Source organism: Phalangium opilio, unplaced genomic scaffold, assembly GCF_054372755.1.
Source record: "Phalangium opilio isolate 3A_F unplaced genomic scaffold, DU_Popi_V2 ptg000390l_1, whole genome shotgun sequence".
Lineage (NCBI taxonomy): Eukaryota > Metazoa > Arthropoda > Arachnida > Opiliones > Phalangiidae > Phalangium > Phalangium opilio.
This window is the reverse complement of record NW_028324234.1, coordinates 7,911,315-7,937,784: the sequence shown is the minus strand read 5'-3', so window position 1 is coordinate 7,937,784 and position 26,470 is coordinate 7,911,315. Positions and strand designations below refer to the sequence as shown.

The 26,470-nt window shown below is 38.9% G+C and overlaps 13 pseudogenes; all 13 read left to right on the top strand.

Moving 5' to 3' along the window:
• The first annotated feature begins 21,298 nt into the window (after positions 1–21,298).
• On the top strand, positions 21,299–21,417 carry LOC149596927 (5S ribosomal RNA; annotated as a pseudogene).
• Positions 21,418–21,779: 362 nt separating this feature from the next.
• LOC149596926 (5S ribosomal RNA) lies at positions 21,780–21,898 on the top strand (annotated as a pseudogene).
• Positions 21,899–22,035: 137 nt separating this feature from the next.
• LOC149596925 (5S ribosomal RNA) lies at positions 22,036–22,138 on the top strand (annotated as a pseudogene).
• Positions 22,139–22,260: 122 nt separating this feature from the next.
• LOC149596924 (5S ribosomal RNA) lies at positions 22,261–22,379 on the top strand (annotated as a pseudogene).
• Positions 22,380–22,516: 137 nt separating this feature from the next.
• Positions 22,517–22,619, top strand: LOC149596923 (5S ribosomal RNA; annotated as a pseudogene).
• Positions 22,620–22,741: 122 nt separating this feature from the next.
• LOC149596922 (5S ribosomal RNA) lies at positions 22,742–22,860 on the top strand (annotated as a pseudogene).
• A 360-nt stretch (positions 22,861–23,220) lies between these two features.
• Positions 23,221–23,339, top strand: LOC149596921 (5S ribosomal RNA; annotated as a pseudogene).
• A 1,350-nt stretch (positions 23,340–24,689) lies between these two features.
• LOC149596920 (5S ribosomal RNA) lies at positions 24,690–24,808 on the top strand (annotated as a pseudogene).
• A 137-nt stretch (positions 24,809–24,945) lies between these two features.
• Positions 24,946–25,048, top strand: LOC149596919 (5S ribosomal RNA; annotated as a pseudogene).
• Positions 25,049–25,171: 123 nt separating this feature from the next.
• LOC149596918 (5S ribosomal RNA) lies at positions 25,172–25,290 on the top strand (annotated as a pseudogene).
• Positions 25,291–25,427: 137 nt separating this feature from the next.
• Positions 25,428–25,530, top strand: LOC149596917 (5S ribosomal RNA; annotated as a pseudogene).
• A 122-nt stretch (positions 25,531–25,652) lies between these two features.
• Positions 25,653–25,771, top strand: LOC149596916 (5S ribosomal RNA; annotated as a pseudogene).
• Positions 25,772–26,132: 361 nt separating this feature from the next.
• On the top strand, positions 26,133–26,251 carry LOC149596915 (5S ribosomal RNA; annotated as a pseudogene).
• Positions 26,252–26,470: the final 219 nt, after the last annotated feature.

Below are 26,470 nucleotides of genomic sequence, written 5' to 3'. Positions count from 1 at the left end.
TTTTTGCACTAAACTTTGGAGGCTCATAACTCTTGTTCTACAAGAGATACTGGGATCTCCTTTGGATATGTTATAGTACTCTTTGCTCCCCATACAAGGATACTTTAAACTTGAGGCTACCTCAATATCGTCGTCAACTTATGTTTTGTCTCACTTATTGTTAGAAGGTTACTTTTGATTTTTGAAAAAAAACTTTGCAGGCTCGTAACTCTGTTTCTACTGGAGATACGGGGATGTCCTTTGAGTATGTTATAGACCAATTTGTCCCCCATCTAGCCATACTAAGAATTAGGGCTACGACAAACAGTAGTCGAGTAATTAAGCTAATCGTAAACAAACAAACCCCTCCATAGGAAATACATTAGACTAAATTCTGGAGGCTCGTAACTCTGGTTCTACCAGAGATACGGGGATGTAAATAATGTAACCTTGACACAAATGTTCGGATAATTATAAAGGTCTTTGCATATTCCAAGCAAAAAAAAAAAAACTTCGCGGTTTCGAACCTGTGGCCTTCCGGGAGGGAGGCGGATGCGATAACCGCTACACTAAAGATATGTTATTATTTTTAATCGAAGGAACAGGTCAAGTAATTAAGCAATACGTGAACAAACAAACCCCTCCATAGAAAATGCATTAGACTATACTTTGCAGGCTCGTAACTCTGTTTCTACTGGAGATACGGGGATGTCCTTTGAGTATGTTATAGACCAATTTGTCCAACATCTAGCAATACTAAGAATTAGGGCTACGACAAACAGTAGTCGAGTAATTAAGCTAATCGTAAACAAACAAACCCCTCCATAGGAAATACATTAGACTAAATTCTGGAGGCTCGTAACTCTGGTTCTACCAGAGATACGGGGATGTAAATAATGTAACCTTGACACAAATGTTCGGATAATTATAAAGGTCTTTGCATGTTCCAAGCAAAAAAAAAACTTCGCGGTTTCGAACCTCTGGCCTTCCGGAAGTGAGGCGGATGCGATAACCTCTACACTAAAGATATGTTATTATTTTTAATCGAAAGAACAGGGTCAAGTAATTAAGCAATACGTGAACAAACAAACCCCTCCGTAGAAAATGCATTAGACTCTACTTTGCAGGCTCGTAACTCTGTTTCTACTGGAGATACGGGGATGTCCTTTGAGTATGTTATAGTCCAATTTGTCCCCCATCTAACCATACTAAAAACATTGAGTTACGACAAACAGGGGCCGAGATATTAAGCAAAATGTTCGTCAACTTTCGTATCGTCTCACTTATTTTATTATGTTACTTATGATTTTTGCACTAAACTTTGGAGGCTCATAACTCTTGTTCTACAAGAGATACTGGGATCTCCTTTGGATATGTTATAGTACTCTTTGCTCCCCATACAAGGATACTTTAAGATTGAGGCTACCTCAATAACGTCGTCAACTTATTTTTTGTCTCACTTATTGTTAGAAGGTTACTTTTGATTTTTGAAAAAAAACTTTGCAGGCTCGTAACTCTGTTTCTACTGGAGATACGGGGATGTCCTTTGAGTATGTTATAGACCAATTTGTCCCCCATCTAGCCATACTAAGAATTAGGGCTACGACAAACAGTAGTCGAGTAATTAAGCTAATCGTAAACAAACAAACCCCTCCATGGGAAATACATTAGACTAAATTCTGGAGGCTCGTAACTCTGGTTCAACCAGAGATACGGGGATGTAAATAATGTGACCTTGACACAAATGTTCGGATAATTATAAAGGTCTTTGCATGTTCCAAGCAAAAAAAAAACTTCGCGGTTTCGAACCTGTGGCCTTCCGGGAGTGAGGCGGATGCGATAACCGCTACACTAAAGATATGTTATTATTTTTAATCGAAAGAACAGGGTCAAGTAATTAAGCAATACGTGAACAAACAAACCCCTCCGTAGAAAATGCATTAGACTATACTTTGCAGGCTCGTAACTCTGTTCCTACTGGAGATACGGGGATGTCCTTTGAGTATGTTATAGACCAATTTGTCCAACATCTAACCATACTAAAAACATTGAGCTACGACAAACAGTAGTCGAGTAATTAAGCTAATCGTAAACAAACAAACCCCTCCATAGGAAATCCATTAGACTAAATTCTGGAGGCTCGTAACTCTGGTTCTACCAGAGATACGGGGATGTAAATAATGTGACCTTGACACAAATGTTCGGAGAATTATAAAGGTCTTTGCATGTTCCAAGCAAAAAAAAAAAAACTTCGCGGTTTCGAACCTGTGGCCTTCCGGGAGGGAGGCGGATGCGATAACCGCTACACTAAAGATATGTTATTTTTTTAATCGAAGGAACAGGTCAAGTAATTAAGCAATACGTGAACAAACAAACCCCTCCATAGAAAATGCATTAGACTATACTTTGCAGGCTCGTAACTCTGTTTCTACTGGAGATACGGGGATGTCCTTTGAGTATGTTATAGACCAATTTGTCCAACATCTAGCAATACTAAGAATTAGGGCTACGACAAACAGTAGTCGAGTAATTAAGCTAATCGTAAACAAACAAACCCCTCCATAGGAAATACATTAGACTAAATTCTGGAGGCTCGTAACTCTGGTTCTACCAGAGATACGGGGATGTAAATAATGTAACCTTGACACAAATGTTCGGATAATTATAAAGGTCTTTGCATGTTCCAAGCAAAAAAAAAACTTCGCGGTTTCGAACCTCTGGCCTTCCGGAAGTGAGGCGGATGCGATAACCTCTACACTAAAGATATGTTATTATTTTTATTCGAAAGAACAGGGTCAAGTAATTAAGCAATACGTGAACAAACAAACCCCTCCGTAGAAAATGCATTAGACTCTACTTTGCAGGCTCGTAACTCTGTTTCTACTGGAGATACGGGGATGTCCTTTGAGTATGTTATAGTCCAATTTGTCCCCCATCTAACCATACTAAAAACATTGAGTTACGACAAACAGGGGCCGAGATATTAAGCAAAATGTTCGTCAACTTTCGTATCGTCTCACTTATTTTATTATGTTACTTATGATTTTTGCACTAAACTTTGGAGGCTCATAACTCTTGTTCTACAAGAGATACTGGGATCTCCTTTGGATATGTTATAGTACTCTTTGCTCCCCATACAAGGATACTTTAAGATTGAGGCTACCTCAATAACGTCGTCAACTTATTTTTTGTCTCACTTATTGTTAGAAGGTTACTTTTGATTTTTGAAAAAAAACTTTGCAGGCTCGTAACTCTGTTTCTACTGGAGATACGGGGATGTCCTTTGAGTATGTTATAGACCAATTTGTCCCCCATCTAGCCATACTAAGAATTAGGGCTACGACAAACAGTAGTCGAGTAATTAAGCTAATCGTAAACAAACAAACCCCTCCATGGGAAATACATTAGACTAAATTCTGGAGGCTCGTAACTCTGGTTCAACCAGAGATACGGGGATGTAAATAATGTGACCTTGACACAAATGTTCGGATAATTATAAAGGTCTTTGCATGTTCCAAGCAAAAAAAAAACTTCGCGGTTTCGAACCTGTGGCCTTCCGGGAGTGAGGCGGATGCGATAACCGCTACACTAAAGATATGTTATTATTTTTAATCGAAAGAACAGGGTCAAGTAATTAAGCAATACGTGAACAAACAAACCCCTCCGTAGAAAATGCATTAGACTCTACTTTGCAGGCTCGTAACTCTGTTTCTACTGGAGATACGGGGATGTCCTTTGAGTATGTTATAGTCCAATTTGTCCCCCATCTAACCATACTAAAAACATTGAGTTACGACAAACAGGGGCCGAGATATTAAGCAAAATGTTCGTCAACTTTCGTATCGTCTCACTTATTTTATTATGTTACTTATGATTTTTGCACTAAACTTTGGAGGCTCATAACTCTTGTTCTACAAGAGATACTGGGATCTCCTTTGGATATGTTATAGTACTCTTTGCTCCCCATACAAGGATACTTTAAACTTGAGGCTACCTCAATAACGTCGTCAACTTATTTTTTGTCTCACTTATTGTTAGAAGGTTACTTTTGATTTTTGAAAAAAGACTTTGCAGGCTCGTAACTCTGTTTCTACTGGAGATACGGGGATGTCCTTTGAGTATGTTATAGACCAATTTGTCCCCCATCTAGCCATACTAAGAATTAGGGCTACGACAAACAGTAGTCGAGTAATTAAGCTAATCGTAAACAAACAAACCCCTCCATGGGAAATACATTAGACTAAATTCTGGAGGATCGTAACTCTGGTTCAACCAGAGATACGGGGATGTAAATAATGTGACCTTGACACAAATGTTCGGATAATTATAAAGGTCTTTGCATGTTCCAAGCAAAAAAAAAACTTCGCGGTTTCGAACCTGTGGCCTTCCGGGAGTGCGGCGGATGCGATAACCGCTACACTAAAGATATGTTATTATTTTTAATCGAAAGAACAGGGTCAAGTAATTAAGCAATACGTGAACAAACAAACCCCTCCGTAGAAAATGCATTAGACTATACTTTGCAGGCTCGTAACTCTGTTCCTACTGGAGATACGGGGATGTCCTTTGAGTATGTTATAGACCAATTTGTCCAACATCTAACCATACTAAAAACATTGAGCTACGACAAACAGTAGTCGAGTAATTAAGCTAATCGTAAACAAACAAACCCCTCCATAGGAAATCCATTAGACTAAATTCTGGAGGCTCGTAACTCTGGTTCTACCAGAGATACGGGGATGTAAATAATGTGACCTTGACACAAATGTTCGGAGAATTATAAAAAAAAACTTCGCGGTTTCGAACCTGTGGCCTTCCGGGAGTGAGGCGGATGCGATAACCGCTACACTAAAGATATGTTATTATTTTTAATCGAAAGAACAGGGTCAAGTAATTAAGCAATACGTGAACAAACAAACCCCTCCATAGAAAATGCATTAGACTATAGTTTGCAGGCTCGTAACTCTGTTTCTACTGGAGATACGGGGATGTCCTTTGAGTATGTTATAGTCCAATTTGTCCCCCATCTAACCATACTAAAAACATTGAGCTACGACAAACAGGGGCCGAGATATTAAGCAAAATGTTCGTCAACTTTCGTATCGTCTCACTTATTTTATTATGTTACTTATGATTTTTGCACTAAACTTTGGAGGCTCATAACTCTTGTTCTACAAGAGATACTGGGATCTCCTTTGGATATGTTATAGTACTCTTTGCTCCCCATACAAGGATACTTTAAACTTGAGGCTACCTCAATATCGTCGTCAACTTATGTTTTGTCTCACTTATTGTTAGAAGGTTACTTTTGATTTTTGAAAAAAAATTTGCAGGCTCGTAACTCTGTTTCTACTGGAGATACGGGGATGACCTTTGAGTATGTTATAGACCAATTTGTCCCCCATCTAGCCATACTAAGAATTAGGGCTACGACAAACAGTAGTCGAGTAATTAAGCTAATCGTAAACAAACAAACCCCTCCATACACTGTAAAAAAAGGGGTTCTACGAGGGTTTTCAATAGAACTCTTACGTTCTGGTTGGAACGCTACAGGTTCCCAGACGTGGATGAAGGTTCACAGTAGAACAGGAAGGTTCTTAGCAGATCGTATCTAATTAAAAGGGTTCTTGTATTAAGGTGTGGGGTTTTAATAGATCCTTGAAGGTTCTTGAAAGAACATTCGGGTTCTTGAAAGATCCTTGAACGTTCTTGAAAGAACATTTCGGTTCTTGCGAGAGCCTTCACGGTTCGTGAGAGAACATTCAGGTTCTCGATAGATCCTTGAGGGTTCGCGAAAGAACATTTCGGTTCTTGATAGATCCTTGAGGGTTCATGAAAAAAATACGGGCTCTTGAAAGATCCTTAAAGGTTCGTGAAAGAACACTGTTTGAAAAAAAGGTGTTTCATGGGTGTTTTTTAGAGTGCTTTGTAACTGGGATGGTACTTTCTCGGTAAAAACGTGCTAGTTGACTCTTTTTAGGTATTTTTTAAAGGAAATGGCGATTCACTGGTACTTAGAAACACCTTTAGGTTTTATTAACTCTTCCAGGTGTGCTTTAATCTGCAGGGTGTTTTTGTTTCAGTTGGAAGGTGTTCTATCAATGGGTGCTTAGAAAAACGGCACGGTGTTAATTGACCCTTATTGAAATGTTTTTAAACGGAAATATAAGCCGCGTTAACACGAGCTTGCACAACCGTTGCCAACGCGTTGGACACGATTACACAACCGTTTTTAACCGAATCAATTCCGAATCGCATTGTTGTTTAACATAAAACTGTTTGAATCGTGGGGATAAACACCTTTGGGCTTTACTTAACACTTTTTTCCTCATATGGTGTGTTTTTAAGTTAAAGGTTTTTCGATATGAACTTAGATCGTGAAGGGTGAAGAGAGAAACCATCTATTAATTCTACCTGCATAGTGAAACATTCTAAAAATATCCCAAAGATTTTAATAATCAAAATTAATTTATAATTCTTCGGACTACCTTATACTAAATATTTGAAGGAACTCATATTTATTTTGATTTTTAAGTCATTGGGAAATAATTCTCGGAGAGTTCAATATGCTGGAATGTCTTCAAATTAGAGGAATTCGTAAAATTACCTGAATTTTCCCTTAACACAGGTTTTTACCTCTCCGAGTGACGATGACGTCACGAAGAGGTATAACACTGAACGTGTCTGTGTGTCTGTCTATCACCGCGTTCGCAGTTGGCAAATCAGAGCAACCGTGTTCGCAATTTCCGGACCGCGTTCGCAGTTAACAGAAATTAGGAAAATTCTACTTCATTACGCTATCTCCACACTTGTCTTTCGTATGGTATATACCACATACACGCAAATCTGAACTTATTGGCTTCTGACAACACCATTGGTCTTCTGTGTATACCACATACACGCCAATCTGGAACATTGGCTTCTACTACAAAATCATCGTTGGGGTTTAGATGTACGCGCGATCGGCTACAGTTACGAGAAACGTTTAGCCTCCCAATGGCAGGGCGTCCACCAAATGCTAACGCAATTGCTCTCATTTTTATCATTTGTGAATGAATCGCTTTATATACCCTAAATTTCCAAAAATTGTGAAAACGCTATACGCTAGAAGTCAAACGTCAACAATAGCTATGTTTAAATTCATTTTAAGAATTATGTTTCTTAAAACGGCTTAACTAGAATTAAGGTAAAATACTGACGATTAAAAAAATTAATATCAGTTATATTTATTTAATTATTTAAGATAATCTTCTTTTCTTTGGAACGGCACAAGTGAAAGTTTATATAGAACGAGTAATGAAGATTGCATATGAATAGAAACACAAGGTTAATATAAAGCGAGTAGGATGAATTGATCTCTTACAAAATCATAAAATTTTCTTATTGCTGAATATTAAATGAAAATATGTTAAATATGTTTCGGCATTACGATTCCTTTAGCAGTTTTGTAGCTATAAAGCTCTGTTTCATTTCAATATTCCAAGAAATTATTTTATATTAATATTTCAAATTTGGTGTTTACTCTTTAATTCAGCTTTACTACATTTATATATAGTGTAAACTTATACTTCATGGTGAAGTGTTTTTAAATAGTCACCAAGAGAGAAAAACTGAATATCATTGTCATGATTGCAACCTAACACTCTTAAAATAAGAACCTCTATGAGGTGGTCATATGCTATAGGGAGAGGGCGTTTGTTAGGGAGGGAAAGAACATCCGACGTCATTTTATACCTCTACTTACGGGAGCGTTTGTAGGCGCGATGCTGAAATTCCCCCGTTAGGGGGATGGAATCCAGGTAAGAGATATAAGCCTATGACGTGGCAAGAATGGGTTTGCCCTCTCCCTATAATATATTTCCAACGGATTTGAAACATATGAGGGTTCTGAGTCAAAATAAATCAGGTTCAGATTTGAACTAAACCGGAGTCAGAGTCGAGCTACACGGGTTTTGGGTTGACTGCAACACGGTTCTTAGGCTAACTCGACAGGGTTCAGAGGCAAACTCGATAGGGTTCAGAGTCGAACTACACAGCGTTCTGATTATAACTAAACAGGGTTCTGGGTCGAACTAAACCGGGTTCTGGGTTTAACGCAATTCAATTCTTAGCCGTACGAAGCGGGGTTCAGAGTCGAACTCAACGCGGTTCTCAGTCAAACTATACATGGTTCCGATTACAACTGAACAAGGTTCTGATGCACACGCCACATGATTCAGGGAGGAACCTAATACGGTTCCAAAAGAAACTAACTTGGTTCAAAGAAAAACCCCAGCTCGGATCGTAGATGAACTCCTTAGGGCTTTATAGAGAACTCATATCAAAGAGTTCTTTGTAGATCAAAAAAGGGTTTAAAATAGGGGACAAGCGTTAAGAACCCTTTTCTCGGCAAAGTAGAACCTTTTTTTCTTAGAGTGTAGGAAATACATTAGACTAAATTCTGGAGGCTCTTAACTCTGGTTCTACCAGAGATACGGGGATGTAAATAATGTAACCTTGACACAAATGTTCGGATAATTATAAAGGTCTTTGCATGTTCCAAGCAAAAAAAAAAAAACTTCGCGGTTTCGAACCTGAGCCTTCCGGGAGTGAGGCGGATGCGATAACCTCTACACTAAAGATATGTTATTATTTTTAATCGAAAGAACAGGGTCAAGTAATTAAGCAATACGTGAACAAACAAACCCCTCCATAGAAAATGCATTAGACTCTACTTTGCAGGCTCGTAACTCTGTTTCTACTGGAGATACGGGGATGTCCTTTGAGTATGTTATAGTCCAATTTGTCCCCCATCTAACCATACTAAAAACATTGAGCTACGACAAACAGGGGCCGAGTAATTAAGCTAAACGTAAACAAACATGCCGTCCATAGGAAATGCATTAGACTATACTTTGCAGGCCCATAACTCTGTGTCTACTAGAGATACGGGGATGTCCCTAGGATATGTTATAGTCCAAATTGTCCCCCATCTAACCATACTAAAAACATTGAGCTACGACAAACAGGGGCCGAGATATTAAGCAAAATGTTCGTCAACTTTCGTATCGTCTCACTTATTTTATTATGTTACTTATGATTTTTGCACTAAACTTTGGAGGCTCATAACTCTTGTTCTACAAGAGATACTGGGATCTCCTTTGGATATGTTATAGTACTCTTTGCTCCCCATACAAGGATACTTTAAACTTGAGGCTACCTCAATATCGTCGTCAACTTATTTTTTGTCTCACTTATTGTTAGAAGGTTACTTTTGATTTTTGAAAAAAAACTTTGCAGGCTCGTAACTCTGTTTCTACTGGAGATACGGGGATGTCCTTTGAGTATGTTATAGACCAATTTGTCCCCCATCTAGCCATACTAAGAATTAGGGCTACGACAAACAGTAGTCGAGTAATTAAGCTAATCGTAAACAAACAAACCCCTCCATAGGAAATACATCAGACTAAATTCTGGAGGCTCGTAACTCTGGTTCTACCAGAGATACGGGGATGTAAATAATGTAACCTTGACACAAATGTTCGGATAATTATAAATGTCTTTGCATGTTCCAAGCAAAAAAAAAAAAACTTCGCGGTTTCGAACCTGTGGCCTTCCGGGAGTGAGGCGGATGCGATAACCTCTACACTAAAGATATGTTATTATTTTTAATCGAAAGAACAGGGTCAAGTAATTAAGCAATACGTGAACAAACAAACCCCTCCATAGAAAATGCATTAGACTCTACTTTGCAGGCTCGTAACTCTGTTTCTACTGGAGATACGGGGATGTCCTTTGAGTATGTTATAGTCCAATTTGTCCCCCATCTAACCATACTAAAAACATTGAGCTACGACAAACAGGGGCCGAGTAATTAAGCTAAACGTAAACAAACATGCCGTCCATAGGAAATGCATTAGACTATACTTTGCAGGCCCATAACTCTGTGGCTACTAGAGATACGGGGATGTCCCTAGGATATGTTATAGTCCAAATTGTCCCCCATCTAACCATACTAAAAACATTGAGCTACGACAAACAGGGGCCGAGATATTAAGCAAAATGTTCGTCAACTTTCGTATCGTCTCACTTATTTTATTATGTTACTTATGATTTTTGCACTAAACTTTGGAGGCTCATAACTCTTGTTCTACAAGAGATACTGGGATCTCCTTTGGATATGTTATAGTACTCTTTGCTCCCCATACAAGGATACTTTAAACTTGAGGCTACCTCAATATCGTCGTCAACTTATTTTTTGTCTCACTTATTGTTAGAAGGTTACTTTTGATTTTTGAAAAAAAACTTTGCAGGCTCGTAACTCTGTTTCTACTGGAGATACGGGGATGTCCTTTGAGTATGTTATAGACCAATTTGTCCCCCATCTAGACATACTAAGAATTAGGGCTACGACAAACAGTAGTCGAGTAATTAAGCTAATCGTAATCAAACAAACCCCTCCATAGGAAATACATTAGACTAAATTCTGGAGGCTCGTAACTCTGGTTCTACCAGAGATACGGGGATGTAAATAATGTAACCTTGACACAAATGTTCGGATAATTATTAAGGTCTTTGCATGTTCCAAGCAAAAAAAAAAAAACTTCGCGGTTTCGAACCTGTGGCCTTCCGGGAGTGAGGCGGATGCGATAACCTCTACACTAAAGATATGTTATTATTTTTAATCGAAAGAACAGGGTCAAGTAATTAAGCAATACGTGAACAAACAAACCCCTCCATAGAAAATGCATTAGACTCTACTTTGCAGGCTCGTAACTCTGTTTCTACTGGAGATACGGGGATGTCCTTTGAGTATGTTATAGTCCAATTTGTCCCCCATCTAACCATACTAAAAACATTGAGCTACGAAAAACAGGGGCCGTATAATTAAGCTAAACGTAATCAAACATGCCGTCCATAGGAAATGCATTAGACTATACTTTGCAGGCCCATAACTCTGTGTCTACTAGAGATACGGGGATGTCCCTAGGATATGTTATAGTCCAAATTGTCCTCCATCTAACCATACTAAAAACATTGAGCTACGACAAACAGGGGCCGAGATATTAAGCAAAATGTTCGTCAACTTTCGTATCGTCTCACTTATTTTATTATGTTACTTATGATTTTTGCACTTAACTTTGGAGGCTCATTACTCTTGTTCTACAAGAGATACTGGGATCTCCTTTGGATATGTTATAGTACTCTTTGCTCCCCATACAAGGATACTTTGAACTTGAGGCTACCTCAATATCGTCGTCAACTTATTTTTTGTCTCACTTATTGTTAGAAGGTTACTTTTGATTTTTGAAAAAAAACTTTGCAGGCTCGTAACTCTGTTTCTACTGGAGATACGGGGATGTCCTTTGAGTATGTTATAGACCAATTTGTCCCCCATCTAGCCATACTAAGAATTAGGGCTACGACAAACAGTAGTCGAGTAATTAAGCTAATCGTAATCAAACAAACCCCTCCATAGGAAATACATTAGACTAAATTCTGGAGGCTCGTAACTCTGGTTCTACCAGAGATACGGGGATGTAAATAATGTAACCTTGACACAAATGTTCGGATAATTATTAAGGTCTTTGCATGTTCCAAGCAAAAAAAAAAAAAACTTCGCGGTTTCGAACCTGTGGCCTTCCGGGAGTGAGGCGGATGCGATAACCTCTACACTAAAGATATGTTATTATTTTTAATCGAAAGAACAGGGTCAAGTAATTAAGCAATACGTGAACAAACAAACCCCTCCATAGAAAATGCATTAGACTCTACTTTGCAGGCTCGTAACTCTGTTTCTACTGGAGATACGGGGATGTCCTTTGAGTATGTTATAGTCCAATTTGTCCCCCATCTAACCATACTAAAAACATTGAGCTACGAAAAACAGGGGCCGTATAATTAAGCTAAACGTAATCAAACATGCCGTCCATAGGAAATGCATTAGACTATACTTTGCAGGCCCATAACTCTGTGTCTACTAGAGATACGGGGATGTCCCTAGGATATGTTATAGTCCAAATTGTCCTCCATCTAACCATACTAAAAACATTGAGCTACGACAAACAGGGGCCGAGATATTAAGCAAAATGTTCGTCAACTTTCGTATCGTCTCACTTATTTTATTATGTTACTTATGATTTTTGCACTTAACTTTGGAGGCTCATTACTCTTGTTCTACAAGAGATACTGGGATCTCCTTTGGATATGTTATAGTACTCTTTGCTCCCCATACAAGGATACTTTGAACTTGAGGCTACCTCAATATCGTCGTCAACTTATTTTTTGTCTCACTTATTGTTAGAAGGTTACTTTTGATTTTTGAAAAAAAACTTTGCAGGCTCGTAACTCTGTTTCTACTGGAGATACGGGGATGTCCTTTGAGTATGTTATAGACCAATTTGTCCCCCATCTAGCCATACTAAGAATTAGGGCTACGACAAACAGTAGTCGAGTAATTAAGCTAATCGTAAACAAACAAACCCCTCCATGGGAAATACATTAGACTAAATTCTGGAGGCTCGTAACTCTGGTTCAACCAGAGATACGGGGATGTAAATAATGTGACCTTGACACAAATGTTCGGATAATTATAAAGGTCTTTGCGTGTTCCAAGCAAAAAAAAAAACTTCGCGGTTTCGAACCTGTGGCCTTCCGGGAGTGAGGCGGATGCGATAACCGCTACACTAAAGATATGTTATTATTTTTAATCGAAAGAACAGGGTCAAGTAATTAAGCAATACGTGAACAAACAAACCCCTTCATAGAAAATGCATAAGACTATACTTTGCAGGCTCGTAACTCTGTTTCTACTGTAGATACGGCGATGTCCTTTGAGTATGTTATATTCCAATTTGTCCCCCATCTAACCATACTAAAAACATTGAGCTACGACAAACAGGGGCCGAGTACTTAAGCAAAACGTAAAGAAACAAACCCCCTCCATAGGAAATGAGTTAGACTATACTTTGCAGGCTCGTAACTCTGTTTCTACTGGAGATACGGGGATGTCCTTTGAGTATTTTATAGTCCAATTTGTCCCCCATCTAACCATACTAAAACATTGAGCTACGACAAACAGGGGCCGAGTAATTAAGCTAAACGTAAACAAACAACCCGTCCATAGGAAATGCATTAGACTATACTTTGCAGGCCCATAACTCTGTGTCTACAAGAGATACGGGGATGTCCTTAGGATATGATATAGTCCAAATTGTCCCCCATCTAACCATACTAAAAACATTGAGCTACGACAAACAGGGGCCGAGATATTGAGCAAAATGTTCGTCAACTTTGGTATCGTCTCACTTATTTTTATTATGTTACTTATGATTTTTGCACTAAACTTTGGAGGCTCATAACTCTTGTTCTACAAGAGATACTGGGATCTCCTTTGGATATGTTATAGTACTCTTTGCTCCCCATACAAGGATACTTTAAACTTAAGGCTACCTCAATATCGTCGTCAACTTATTTTTTGTCTCACTTATTGTTAGAAGGTTACTTTTGAATTTTGAAAATAAAGTTTGCAGGCTCGTAACTCTGGTTCTACCAGAGATACGGGGATGTAAATAATGTGACCTTGACACAAATGTTCGGATAATTATAAAGGTCTTTGCATGTTCCAAGCAAAAAAAAAACTTCGCGGTTTCGAACCTGTGGCCTTCCGGGAGTGAGGCGGATGCGATAACCGCTACACTAAAGATATGTTATTATTTTTAATCGAAAGAACAGGGTCAAGTAATTAAGCAATACGTGAACAAACAAACCCCTCCATAGAAAATGCATTAGACTATACTTTGCAGGCCCATAGCTCTGTGTCTACTAGAGATACCGTGATGTCCTTAGGATATGTTATAGTCCAATTTGTCCCCCATCTAACCATACTAAAAACATTGAGCTACGACAAACAGGGGCCGAGTAATTAAGCTAAACGTAAACAAACAACCCGTCCATAGGAAATGCATTAGACTATACTTTGCAGGCCCATAACTCTGTGTCTACAAGAGATACGGGGATGTCCTTAGGATATGATATAGTCCAAATTGTCCCCCATCTAACCATACTAAAAACATTGAGCTACGACAAACAATGGCCGAGATATTAAGCAAAATGTTCGTCAACTTTGGTATCGTCTCACTTATTTTTATTATGTTACTTATGATTTTTGCACTAAACTTTGGAGGCTCATAACTCTTGTTCTACAAGAGATACTGGGATCTCCTTTGGATATGTTATAGTACTCTTTGCTCCCCATACAAGAATACTTTAAACTTGAGGCTACCGCAATATCGTCGTCAACTTATTTTTTGTCTCACTTATTGTTAGAAGGTTACTTTTGATTTTTGAAAATAAACTTTGCAGGCTCGTAACTCTGTTTCTACTGGAGATACGGGGATGTCCTTTGAGTATGTTATAGACCAATTTGTCCCCCATCTGGCCATACTAAGAATTAGGGCTACGACAAACAGTAGTAGAGTAGTTAAGCTAATCGTAAACAAACAAACCCCTCCATAGGAAATAAATTAGACTAAATTCTGGAGGCTCGTAACTCTGGTTCTACCAGAGATACGGGGATGTAAATAATGTGACCTTGACACAAATGTTCGGATAATTATAAAGGTCTTTGCATGTTCCAAGCAAAAAAAAACTTCGCGGTTTCGAACCTGTGGCCTTCCGGGAGTGGGGCGGATGCGATAAACGCTACACTAAAGATATGTTATTATTTTTAATCGATAGAACAGGGTCAAGTAATTAAGCAATACTGGAACAAACAAACCCCTCCATAGAAAATGCATTAGACTATACTTTGCAGGCTCGTAACTCTTTTTCTACTGTAGATACGGCGATGTCCTTTGAGTATGTTATATTCCAATTTGTCCCCCATCTAACCATACTAAAAACATTGAGCTACGACAAACAGGGGCCGAGTAATTAAGCTAAACGTAAACAAACAACCCGTCCATAGGAAATGCATTAGACTATACTTTGCAGGCCCATAACTCTGTGTCTACAAGAGATACGGGGATGTCCTTAGGATATGATATAGTCCAAATTGTCCCCCATCTAACCATACTAAAAACATTGAGCTACGACAAACAATGGCCGAGATATTAAGCAAAATGTTCGTCAACTTTGGTATCGTCTCACTTATTTTTATTATGTTACTTATGATTTTTGCACTAAACTTTGGAGGCTCATAACTCTTGTTCTACAAGAGATACTGGGATCTCCTTTGGATATGTTATAGTACTCTTTGCTCCCCATACAAGAATACTTTAAACTTGAGGCTACCGCAATATCGTCGTCAACTTATTTTTTGTCTCACTTATTGTTAGAAGGTTACTTTTGATTTTTGAAAATAAACTTTGCAGGCTCGTAACTCTGTTTCTACTGGAGATACGGGGATGTCCTTTGAGTATGTTATAGACCAATTTGTCCCCCATCTGGCCATACTAAGAATTAGGGCTACGACAAACAGTAGTAGAGTAGTTAAGCTAATCGTAAACAAACAAACCCCTCCATAGGAAATAAATTAGACTAAATTCTGGAGGCTCGTAACTCTGGTTCTACCAGAGATACGGGGATGTAAATAATGTGACCTTGACACAAATGTTCGGATAATTATAAAGGTCTTTGCATGTTCCAAGCAAAAAAAAACTTCGCGGTTTCGAACCTGTGGCCTTCCGGGAGTGGGGCGGATGCGATAAACGCTACACTAAAGATATGTTATTATTTTTAATCGATAGAACAGGGTCAAGTAATTAAGCAATACTGGAACAAACAAACCCCTCCATAGAAAATGCATTAGACTATACTTTGCAGGCTCGTAACTCTTTTTCTACTGTAGATACGGCGATGTCCTTTGAGTATGTTATATTCCAATTTGTCCCCCATCTAACCATACTAAAAACATTGAGCTACGACAAACAGGGGCCGAGTACTTAAGCAAAACGTAAAGAAACAAACCCCCTCCATAGGAAATGAGTTAGACTATACTTTGCAGGCTCGTAACTCTGTTTCTACTGGAGATACGGGGATGTCCTTTGAGTATTTTATAGTCCAATTTGTCCCCCATCTAACCATACTAAAACATTGAGCTACGACAAACAGGGGCCGAGTAATTAAGCTATACGTAAACAAACAACCCGTCCATAGGAAATGCATTAGACTATACTTTGCAGGCCCATAACTCTGTGTCTACTAGAGATACGGGGATGTCCCTAGGATATGTTATAGTCCAAATTGTCCCCCATCTAACCATACTAAAAACATTGAGCTACGACAAACAGGGGCCGAGATATTAAGCAAAATGTTCGTCAACTTTCGTATCGTCTCACTTATTTTTTTATGTTACTTATGATTTTTGCACTTAACTTTGGAGGCTCATTACTCTTGTTCTACAAGAGATACTGGGATCTCCTTTGGATATGTTATAGTACTCTTTGCTCCCCATACAAGGATACTTTAAACTTGAGGCTACCTCAATATCGTCGTCAACTTATTTTTTGTCTCACTTATTGTTAGAAGGTTACTTTTGATTTTTGAAAAAAAACTTTGCAGGCTCGTAACTCTGTTTCTACTGGAGATACGGGGATGTCCTTTGAGTATGTTATAGACCAATTTGTCCCCCATCTAGCCATACTAAGAATTAGGGCTACGACAAACAGTAGTCGAGTAATTAAGCTAATCGTAAACAAACAAACCCCTCCATGGGAAATACATTAGACTAAATTCTGGAGGCTCGTAACTCTGGTTCAACCAGAGATACGGGGATGTAAATAATGTGACCTTGACACAAATGTTCGGATAATTATAAAGGTCTTTGCATGTTCCAAGCAAAAAAAAAACTTCGCGGTTTCGAACCTGTGGCCTTCCGGGAGTGAGGCGGATGCGATAACCGCTACACTAAAGCTATGTTATTATTTTTAATCGAAAGAACAGGGTCAAGTAATTAAGCAATACGTGAACAAACAAACCCCTCCATAGAAAATGCATTAGACTATACTTTGCAGGCTCGTAACTCTGTTTCTACTGGTGATACGGGGATGTCCTTTGAGTATGTTATAGACCAATTTGTCCAACATCTAACCATACTAAAAACATTGAGCTACGACAAACAGTAGTCGAGTAATTAAGCTAATCGTAAACAAACAAACCCCTAAATAGGAAATCCATTAGACTAAATTCTGGAGGCTCGTAACTCTGGTTCTACCAGAGATACGGGGATGTAAATAATGTGACCTTGACACAAATGTTCGGATAATTATAAAAAAAAAACTTCGCGGTTTCGAACCTGTGGCCTTCCGGGAGTGAGGCGGATGCGATAACCGCTACACTAAAGATATGTTATTATTTTTAATCGAAAGAACAGGGTCAAGTAATTAAGCAATACTGGAACAAACAAACCCCTCCATAGAAAATGCATTAGACTATACTTTGCAGGCTCGTAACTCTTTTTCTACTGTAGATACGGCGATGTCCTTTGAGTATGTTATATTCCAATTTGTCTCCCATCTAACCATACTAAAAACATTGAGCTACGACAAACAGGGGCCGAGTACTTAAGCAAAACGTAAAGAAACAAACCCCCTCCATAGGAAATGAGTTAGACTATACTTTGCAGGCTCGTAACTCTGTTTCTACTGGAGATACGGGGATGTCCTTTGAGTATTTTATAGTCCAATTTGTCCCCCATCTAACCATACTAAAACATTGAGCTACGACAAACAGGGGCCGAGTAATTAAGCTATACGTAAACAAACAACCCGTCCATAGGAAATGCATTAGACTATACTTTGCAGGCCCATAACTCTGTGTCTACTAAAGATACGGGGATGTCCCTAGGATATGTTATAGTCCAAATTGTCCCCCATCTAACCATACTAAAAACATTGAGCTACGACAAACAGTAGTCGAGTAATTAAGCTAATCGTAAACAAACAAACCCCTCCTTAGGAAATGCATTAGACTATACTTTGCAGGCCCATAACTCTGTGTCTACTAAAGATACGGGGATGTCCTTAGGATATGCTATAGTCCAAATTGTCCCCCATCTAACCATACTAAAAACTTTGGGCTACGACAAACATGGGCCGAGTACTTAAGCAAAACGTAACGAAACAAAACCCCTCCATAGGAAATGCATTAGACTATACTTTGGAGGCTCGTAACTCTGTTTCTACTGGAGATACGGGGATGTCCTTTGAGTATGTTATAGTCCAATTTGTCCCCCATCTAACCATACTAAAACATTGAGCTACGACAAACAGGGGCCGAGTAATTAAGCTATACGTAAACAAACAACCCGTCCATAGGAAATGCATTAGACTATACTTTGCAGGCCCATAACTCTGTGTCTACTAAAGATACGGGGATGTCCCTAGGATATGTTATAGTCCAAATTGTCCCCCATCTAACCATACTAAAAATATTGAGCTACGACAAACAGGGGCCGAGTAATTAAGCTAAACGTAAACAAACAACCCGTCCATAGGAAATGCATTAGACTATATTTTGCAGGCCCATAACTCTGTGTCTACTAAAGATACGGGGATGTCCTTAGGATATGCTATAGTCCAAATTGTCCCCCATTTAACCATAATAAAAACATTGATCTACGAAACCAAGGGCCGAGATATTAAGCAAAATGTTCGTCAACTTTGGTATCGTCTCACTTATTTTTATTATGTTACTTATGATTTTTGCACTAAACTTTGGAGGCTCATAACTCTTGTTCTACAAGAGATACTGGGATCTCCTTTGGATATGTTATAGTACTCTTTGCTCCCCATACAAGGATACTTTAAACTTGAGGCTACCTCAATATCGTCGTCAACTTATTTTTTGTCTCACTTATTGTTAGAAGGTTACTTTTGATTTTTGAAAATAAACTTTGCAGGCTCGTAACTCTGGTTCTACCAGAGATACGGGGATGTAAATAATGTGACCATGACACAAATGTTCGGATAATTATAAAGGTCTTTGCATGTTCCAAGCAAAAAAAAAAACTTCGCGGTTTCGAACCTGTGGCCTTCCGGGAGTGAGGCGGATGCGATAACCGCTACACTAAAGATTTGTTATTATTTTTAATCGAAAGAACAGGGTCAAGTAATTAAGCAATACGTGAACAAACAAACCCCTCCATAGAAAATGCATTAGACTATAGTTTGCAGGCTCGTAACTCTGTTTCTACTGGAGATACGGGGATGTCCTTTGAGTATGTTATAGTCCAATTTGTCTCCCATCTAACCATACTAAAAACATTGAGCTACGACAAACAGTAGTCGAGTAATTAAGCTAATCGTAAACAAACAAACCCCTCCATAGGAAATACATTAGACTAAATTCTGGAGGCTCGTAACTCCGGTTCTACCAGAGATACGGGGATGTCCTTGGGATATGTTATAGTCCAAATTGTCCCCCATCTAACCATATTAAAAACATTGAGCTACGACAAACAGGGGCCGAGATATTAAGCAAAATGTTCGTCAACTTTGGTATCGTCTCACTTATTTTTATTATGTTACTTATGATTTTTGCTCTAAACTTTGTAGGCTCATAACTCTTGTTCTACAAGAGATACTGGGATCTCCTTTGGATATGTGATAGTACTCTTTGCTCCCCATACAAGGATACTTTAAACTTGAGGCTACCGCAATATCGTCGTCAACTTACTTTTTGTCTCACTTATTGTTAGAAGGTTACTTTTGATTTTGGAACATAAACTTTGCAGGCTCGTAACTCTGTTTCTACTGGAGATACGGGGATGTCCTTTGAGTATGTTATAGACCAATTTGTCCCCCATCTAGCCATACTAAGAATTAGGGCTACGACAAACAGTAGTCGAGTAATTAAGCTAATCGTAAACAAACAAACCCCTCCATAGGAAATACATTAGACTAAATTCTGGAGGCTCGTAACTCTGGTTCTACCAGAGATTCGGGGATGTAAATAATGTGACCTTGACACAAATGTTCGGATAATTATAAAGGTCTTTGCATGTTCCAAGCAAAAAAAAAACTTCGCCGTTTCGAACCTGTGGCCTTCCGGGAGTGAGGCGGATGCGATAACCGCTACACTAAAGATATGTTATTATTTTTAATCGAAAGAACAGGGTCAAGTAATTAAGCAATACGTGAACAACCCTCCATAGAAAATGCATTAGACTATACTTTGCAGGCTCGTAACTCTGTTTCTACTGGAGATACGGGGATGTCCTTTGAGTATGTTATAGTCCAATTTGTCCCCCATCTAACCATACTAAAAACATTGAGCTACGACAAACAGTAGTCGAGTAATTAAGCTAATCGTAAACAAACAAACCCCTCCATAGGAAATACATTAGACTAAATTCTGGAGGCTCGTAACTCTGGTTCTACCAGAGATACGGGGATGTAAATAATGTGACCTTGACACAAATGTTCGGATAATTATAAAAAAAAACTTCGCGGTTTCGAACCTGTGGCCTTCCGGGAGTGAGGCGGATGCGATAACCGCTACACTAAAGATATGTTATTATTTTTAATCGGAAGAACAGGGTCAAGTAATTAAGCAATACGTGAACAAACAAACCCCTCCATAGAAAATGCATTAGACTATACTTTGCAGGCTCGTAACTCTGTTTCTACTGGAGATACGGGGATGTCCTTTGAGTATGTTATAGTACAATTTGTCCCCCATCTAACCATACTAAAAACATTGAGCTACGACAAACAGGGGCCGAGTAATTAAGCTAAACGTAAACAAACAACCCGTCCATAGGAAATGCATTAGACTATTCTTTGCAGGCCCACAACTCTGTGTCTACTTGAGATACGGGGATGTCCTTAGGATATGTTATAGTCCAAATTGTCCCCCATCTAACCATACTAAAAAAATTGAGCTACGACAAACAGGGGCCGAGTAATTAAGCTAAACGTAAACAAACAACCCCTCCATAGGAAATGCATTAGACTATACTTTGCAGGCCCATTACTCTGTGTCTACTTGAGATACGGGGATGTCCTTAGGATATTTTATAGTCCAATTTTTTTCCCATCTAACCATACTAAAAACTTTGGGCTACGACAAACAGGGGCCGAGTAATAAAGCTAAACGTAAACAAACAACCCCTCCATAGGAAATGCATTAGACTATACTTTGCAGGCTCGTAACTCTGTTTCTACTGGAGATACGGGGATGTCCTATGAGTATGTTATAGTCCAATTTGTCCCCCATCTAACCATACTAAAAACAATGAGCTACGACAAACAGGGGCCGAGTAATTAAGCTAAACGTAAACAAACAACCCGTCCATAGGAAATGCATTAGACTATACTTTGCAGGCCCATAACTCTGTGTCTACGGCCATATCACGCTGAATACACCGGTTCTCGTCCGATAACCGAAGTTAAGCAGCGTCGAGCGCAGTCATTACTTGGGAGGGAGACCACTTAGGAACACTGCGTGCCGTTGGCTTTTTCACTTTATTTTCCTCTTTTAAATTTTAATAGATATGTAAAAAGCAAAAAGGTTTTCTTTTTGTTATTGTTTTAAAATGATGAAGGTTAATTTGTCTCACTTAATTTAAATTCGAATTATTAACTAGCACTCTCGGCAACGGCCATATCACGCTGAAAACACCGGTTCACGTCCGATCACCGAAGTTAAGCAGCGTCGAGCGCATACAGTACTTGGGAATACTGCGTGCCGCTTGTTTTTTCACTTTTGTTTCCTCTTTTAAATTCCACCAGATATGAAAAAAGCAAACATATCTTCTTTTTGTTATTGTTTTATAAAGATGAAAGTTAATTAAATTCAAATTATTAACTAGCACTCTCGGCAACGGCCATATCACGCTGAAAACACCGATTCTCGTCCGATAACCGAAGTTAAGCAGCGTCGAGCGCAGTCATTACTTGGGAGGGAGACCACTTAGGAACACTGCACGCCGTTGGCTTTTTCACTTTTTTTTCCTCTTTTAAATTTTAATAGATATGTAAAAAGCAAACAGGTTTTCTTTTTGTTATTGTTTTAAAATGATGAAGGTTAATTTGTCTCACTTAATTTAAATTCGAATTATTAACTAGCACTCTCGGCAACGGCCATATCACGCTGAAAACACCGGTTCACGTCCGATCACCGAAGTTAAGCAGCGTCGAGCGCATACAGTACTTGGGAATACTGCGTGCCGTTGCCTTTTTCGCTTTTGTTTCCTCTTTCAAATTCCACCAGATATGAAAAAAGCAAACATATCTTCTTTTTGTTATTGTTTTATAAAGATGAAAGTTAAATAAATTCAAATTATTAACTAGCATTCTCGGCAACGGCCATATCACGCTGAATACACCGGTTATCGTCCGATAACCGAAGTTAAGCAGCGTCGAGCGCAGTCATTACTTGGGAGGGAGACCACTTAGGAACACTGCGTGCCGTTGGGTTTTTCACTTTTTTTTCCTCTTTTAAATTTTAATAAATATGTAAAAAGCAAACAGGTTTTTTTTTTGTTATTGTTTTAAAATGATGAAGGTTAATTTGTCTCACTTAATTTAAATTCGAATTATTAACTAGCACTCTCGGCAACGGCCATATCACGCTGAAAACACCGGTTCACGTCCGATCACCGAAGTTAAGCAGCGTCGAGCGCATACAGTACTTGGGAATACTGCGTGCCGTTGGCTTTTTCACTTTTGTTTCCTCTTTCAAATTCCACCAGATATGAAAAAAGCAAACATATCTTCTTTTTGTTATTGTTTTATAAAGAAGAAAGTTAATTAAATTCAAATTATTAACTAGCATTCTCGGCAACGGCCATATCACGCTGAATACACCGGTTCTCGTCCGATAACCGAAGTTAAGCAGCGTCGAGCGCAGTCATTACTTGGGAGGGAGACCACTTAGGAACACTGCGTGCCGTTGGCTTTTTCACTTTTTTTCCTCTTTTAAATTTTAATAGATATGTAAAAAGCAAACAGGTTTTCTTTTTGTTATTGTTTTAAAATGATGAAGGTTAATTTGTCTCACTTAATTTAAATCCGAATTATTAAATAGCACTCTCGGCAACGGCCATATCACGCTGAGAACACCGGTTCTCGTCCGATCGCCGACGTTAGCAGCGTCGAGCGCAGTCATCACTTGGGAATACTGCGTGCCGTTTGCTTTTTCACTTTTGTTTCCTCTTTCAAATTCCACCAGATATGAAAAAAGCAAACATATCTTCTTTTTGTTATTGTTTTATAAAGATGAAAGTTAATTAAATTCAAATTATTAACTAGCATTCTCGGCTACGGCCATATCACGCTGAATACACCGGTTCTCGTCCGATAACCGAAGTTAAGCAACGACGAGCGCAGTCATTATTTGGGAGGGAGACCACTTAGGAACACTGCGTGCCGTTGGGTTTTTACCTCTCCGTGTGACGTAGTCCAGGAGAGGTTCTGTAACGGCCGTGTCTGTGTGTGTGTCTGTGTGTCTGTCTGTTGTTACACCCACGTGACCGCGTTCGCAGTTTGCGTATCGGAGCAAACGTGTTCGCCATCTCCGAACTGCTTTCACAGTCACGGAAATGGCTCCTCTACTTGAGTTCTCACACCACCATCTTCTGGTCTTTGTCCATCCCACACGGACACCAGTCTGTTCTTACTGGCTTCTAATCACCACCATTTTCTGTTCTTTGTCAATCCCACATTGACACCAGGCTGCACTTACACTGGCTTCTAACACCACCATCCACTGGTCTTCCGTCTATTCCACATAGACACCAATCTGTATCATTGGCTTCTACTCCATTATCATCGTTTGGTTTTAGGATATACGCGGCGATCAGCTAGGGTTACGAGAAACGTCTAGCCTCCCTAAGGTGGGATCGCCACCAAAGGTTTTCGCAATTGCGCTTTTTCCTTACTATTATAATGGAATCGAATCGTATATATACCCCAAAATTTGAAGAAAGCGGGCAAGAGGGGTACCCTTCACTTTAAACGTCAATATTAGCAAAGTTTGAGATGATAATAGGTATAACTTTATTTTAAACGATTTAACTATTATTAATGTTAATTATTGAAGATTAATATAATTAAAAATAATTATATTTATTTAAATATTAAAGATAAACCTCTCGTACAAAGAGAGATTATCACTGCCTCCTGTATCAACCAAGGCCCGTGCATGCGATATATTTCCTTCATTGCCTCCTATATCTACCAAGGCCCGTGCATGCGATATATTTCCTTCATTGCCTCCTATATCTATCAAGGCCCATGAATTGTGATATATTTCATTCATTGCCTCCTATATATATAAAGGATGAGGGCAAAAGTGTTTTCATTGGATAATTTTGTTTATATAATCTTCTCGACACGGAGAGGTAATATTTTGGTTTTCCCAACTTGTTCACTTTTTTTTCCTCTTTTAAATTTTAATAGATATGTAAAAAGCAAACAGGTTTTCTTTTTGTTATTGTTTTAAAATGATGAAGGTTAATTTGTCTCACTTAATTTAAATCCGAATTATTAACTAGCACTCTCGGCAACGGCCATATCACGCAGAAAACACCGGTTCACGTCCGATCACCGAAGTTAAGCAGCATCGAGCGCATACAGTACTTGGGAATACTGCGTGCCGTTGGCTTTTTCACTTTTGTTTCCTCTTTCAAATTCCACCAGATATGAAAAAAGCAAACATATCTTCTTTTTGTTATTGTTTTATAAAGAAGAAAGTTAATTAAATTCAAATTATTAACTAGCATTCTCGGCAACGACCATATCACGCTGAATACACCGGTTCTCGTCCGATAACCGAAGTTAAGCAGCGTCGAGCGCAGTCATTACTTGGGAGGGAGACCACTTAGGAACACTGCGTGCCGTTGGCTTTTTCACTTTTTTTTCCTCTTTTAAATTTTAATAGATATGTAAAAAGCAAACAGGTTTTCTTTTTGTTATTGTTTTAAAATGATGAAGGTTAATTTGTCTCACTTAATTTAAATCCGAATTATTAACTAGCACTCTCGGCAACGGCCATATCACGCTGAAAACACCTGTTCACGTCCGATCACCGAAGTTAAGCAGCGTCGAGCGCATACAGTACTTGGGAATACTGCGTGCCGTTGGCTTTTTCACTTTTGTTTCCTCTTTCAAATTCCACCAGATATGAAAAAAGCAAACATATCTTCTTTTTTGTTATTGTTTTATAGTGATGAAAGTTAATTAAATTCAAATTATTAACTAGCACTCTCGGCAACGGCCATATCACGCTGAATACACCGGTTCTCGTTCGTTAACCGAAGTTAAGCAGCGTCGAGCGCAGTCACTACTTGGGAGGGAGACCACTTAGGAACACTGCGTGCCGTTGGCTTTTTCACTTTTTTTTCCTCTTTTAAATTTTAATAGATATGAAAAAAGCAAACATGTTTTCTTTTTGTTATTGTTTTAAAATGATGAAGGTTAATTTGTCTCACTTAATTTAAATTCGAATTATTAACTAGCACTCTCGGTAACGGCCATATCACGCTGAAAACACCGGTTCACGTCCGATCACCGAAGTTAAGCAGCGTCGAGCGCATACAGTACTTGGGAATACTGCGTGCCGTTTGTTTTTTCACTTTTGTTTCCTCTTTTAAATTCCACCAGATATGAAAAAAGCAAACATATCTTCTTTTTGTTATTGTTTTTTAAAGATGAATGTTAATTAAATTCAAATTATTAACTAGCACTCTCGGCAACGGCCATATCACACTGAATACACCGGTTTTCGTCCGATAACCGAAGTTAAGCAGCGTCGAGCGCAGTAAGTACTTGGGAGGGCGACCACTTAGGATCACTGCGTGCCGTTGGCTTTTTCACTTTTTTTTCCTCTTTTAAATTCCAATAGATATGAAAAAAGCAAACATATTTTCTTTTTGTTATTGTTTGAAAAATATGAAGGTTAATTTGTCTCACTTAATTTAAATTCGAATTATTATCTAGCACTCTCGGCAACGGCCATATCACGCTGAGAACGCCGGTTCTCGTCCGATCGCCGACGTTAGCAGCGTCGAGCGCAGTCAGTACTTGGGAATACTGCGTGCCGTTTGCTTTTTCACTTTTGTTTCCTCTTTCAAATTCCACCAGATATGAAAAAAGAAAACATATCTTCTTTTTTTTATTGTTTTATAAAGATGAAAGTTAATTAAATTCAAATTATTAACTAGCACTCTCGGCAACGGCCATATCACGCTGAATACACCGATTCCCGTCCGATAACCGAAGTTAAGCAGCGTCGAGCGCAGTCATTACTTGGGAGGGAGACTACTTAGGAACACTGCGTGCCGTTGGCTTTTTAATTTTACACGTAATTTTAATTACGGTAAAATTTAAGAAACGGCACCAAAACCCCTGTCCCTGTCCCTGTCCCTGTCCCTGTGCCGGACGCGTCCGCGAAACGAACGCTTACGATAAGAGAGGGAAACCGGTCGCGTCCGCGAAACGTACGCTTACGATGAGAGAGAGAGATCGCTAGCGTACGCGGTGGCGATACGAAGCTCCGCGTAGAGAGA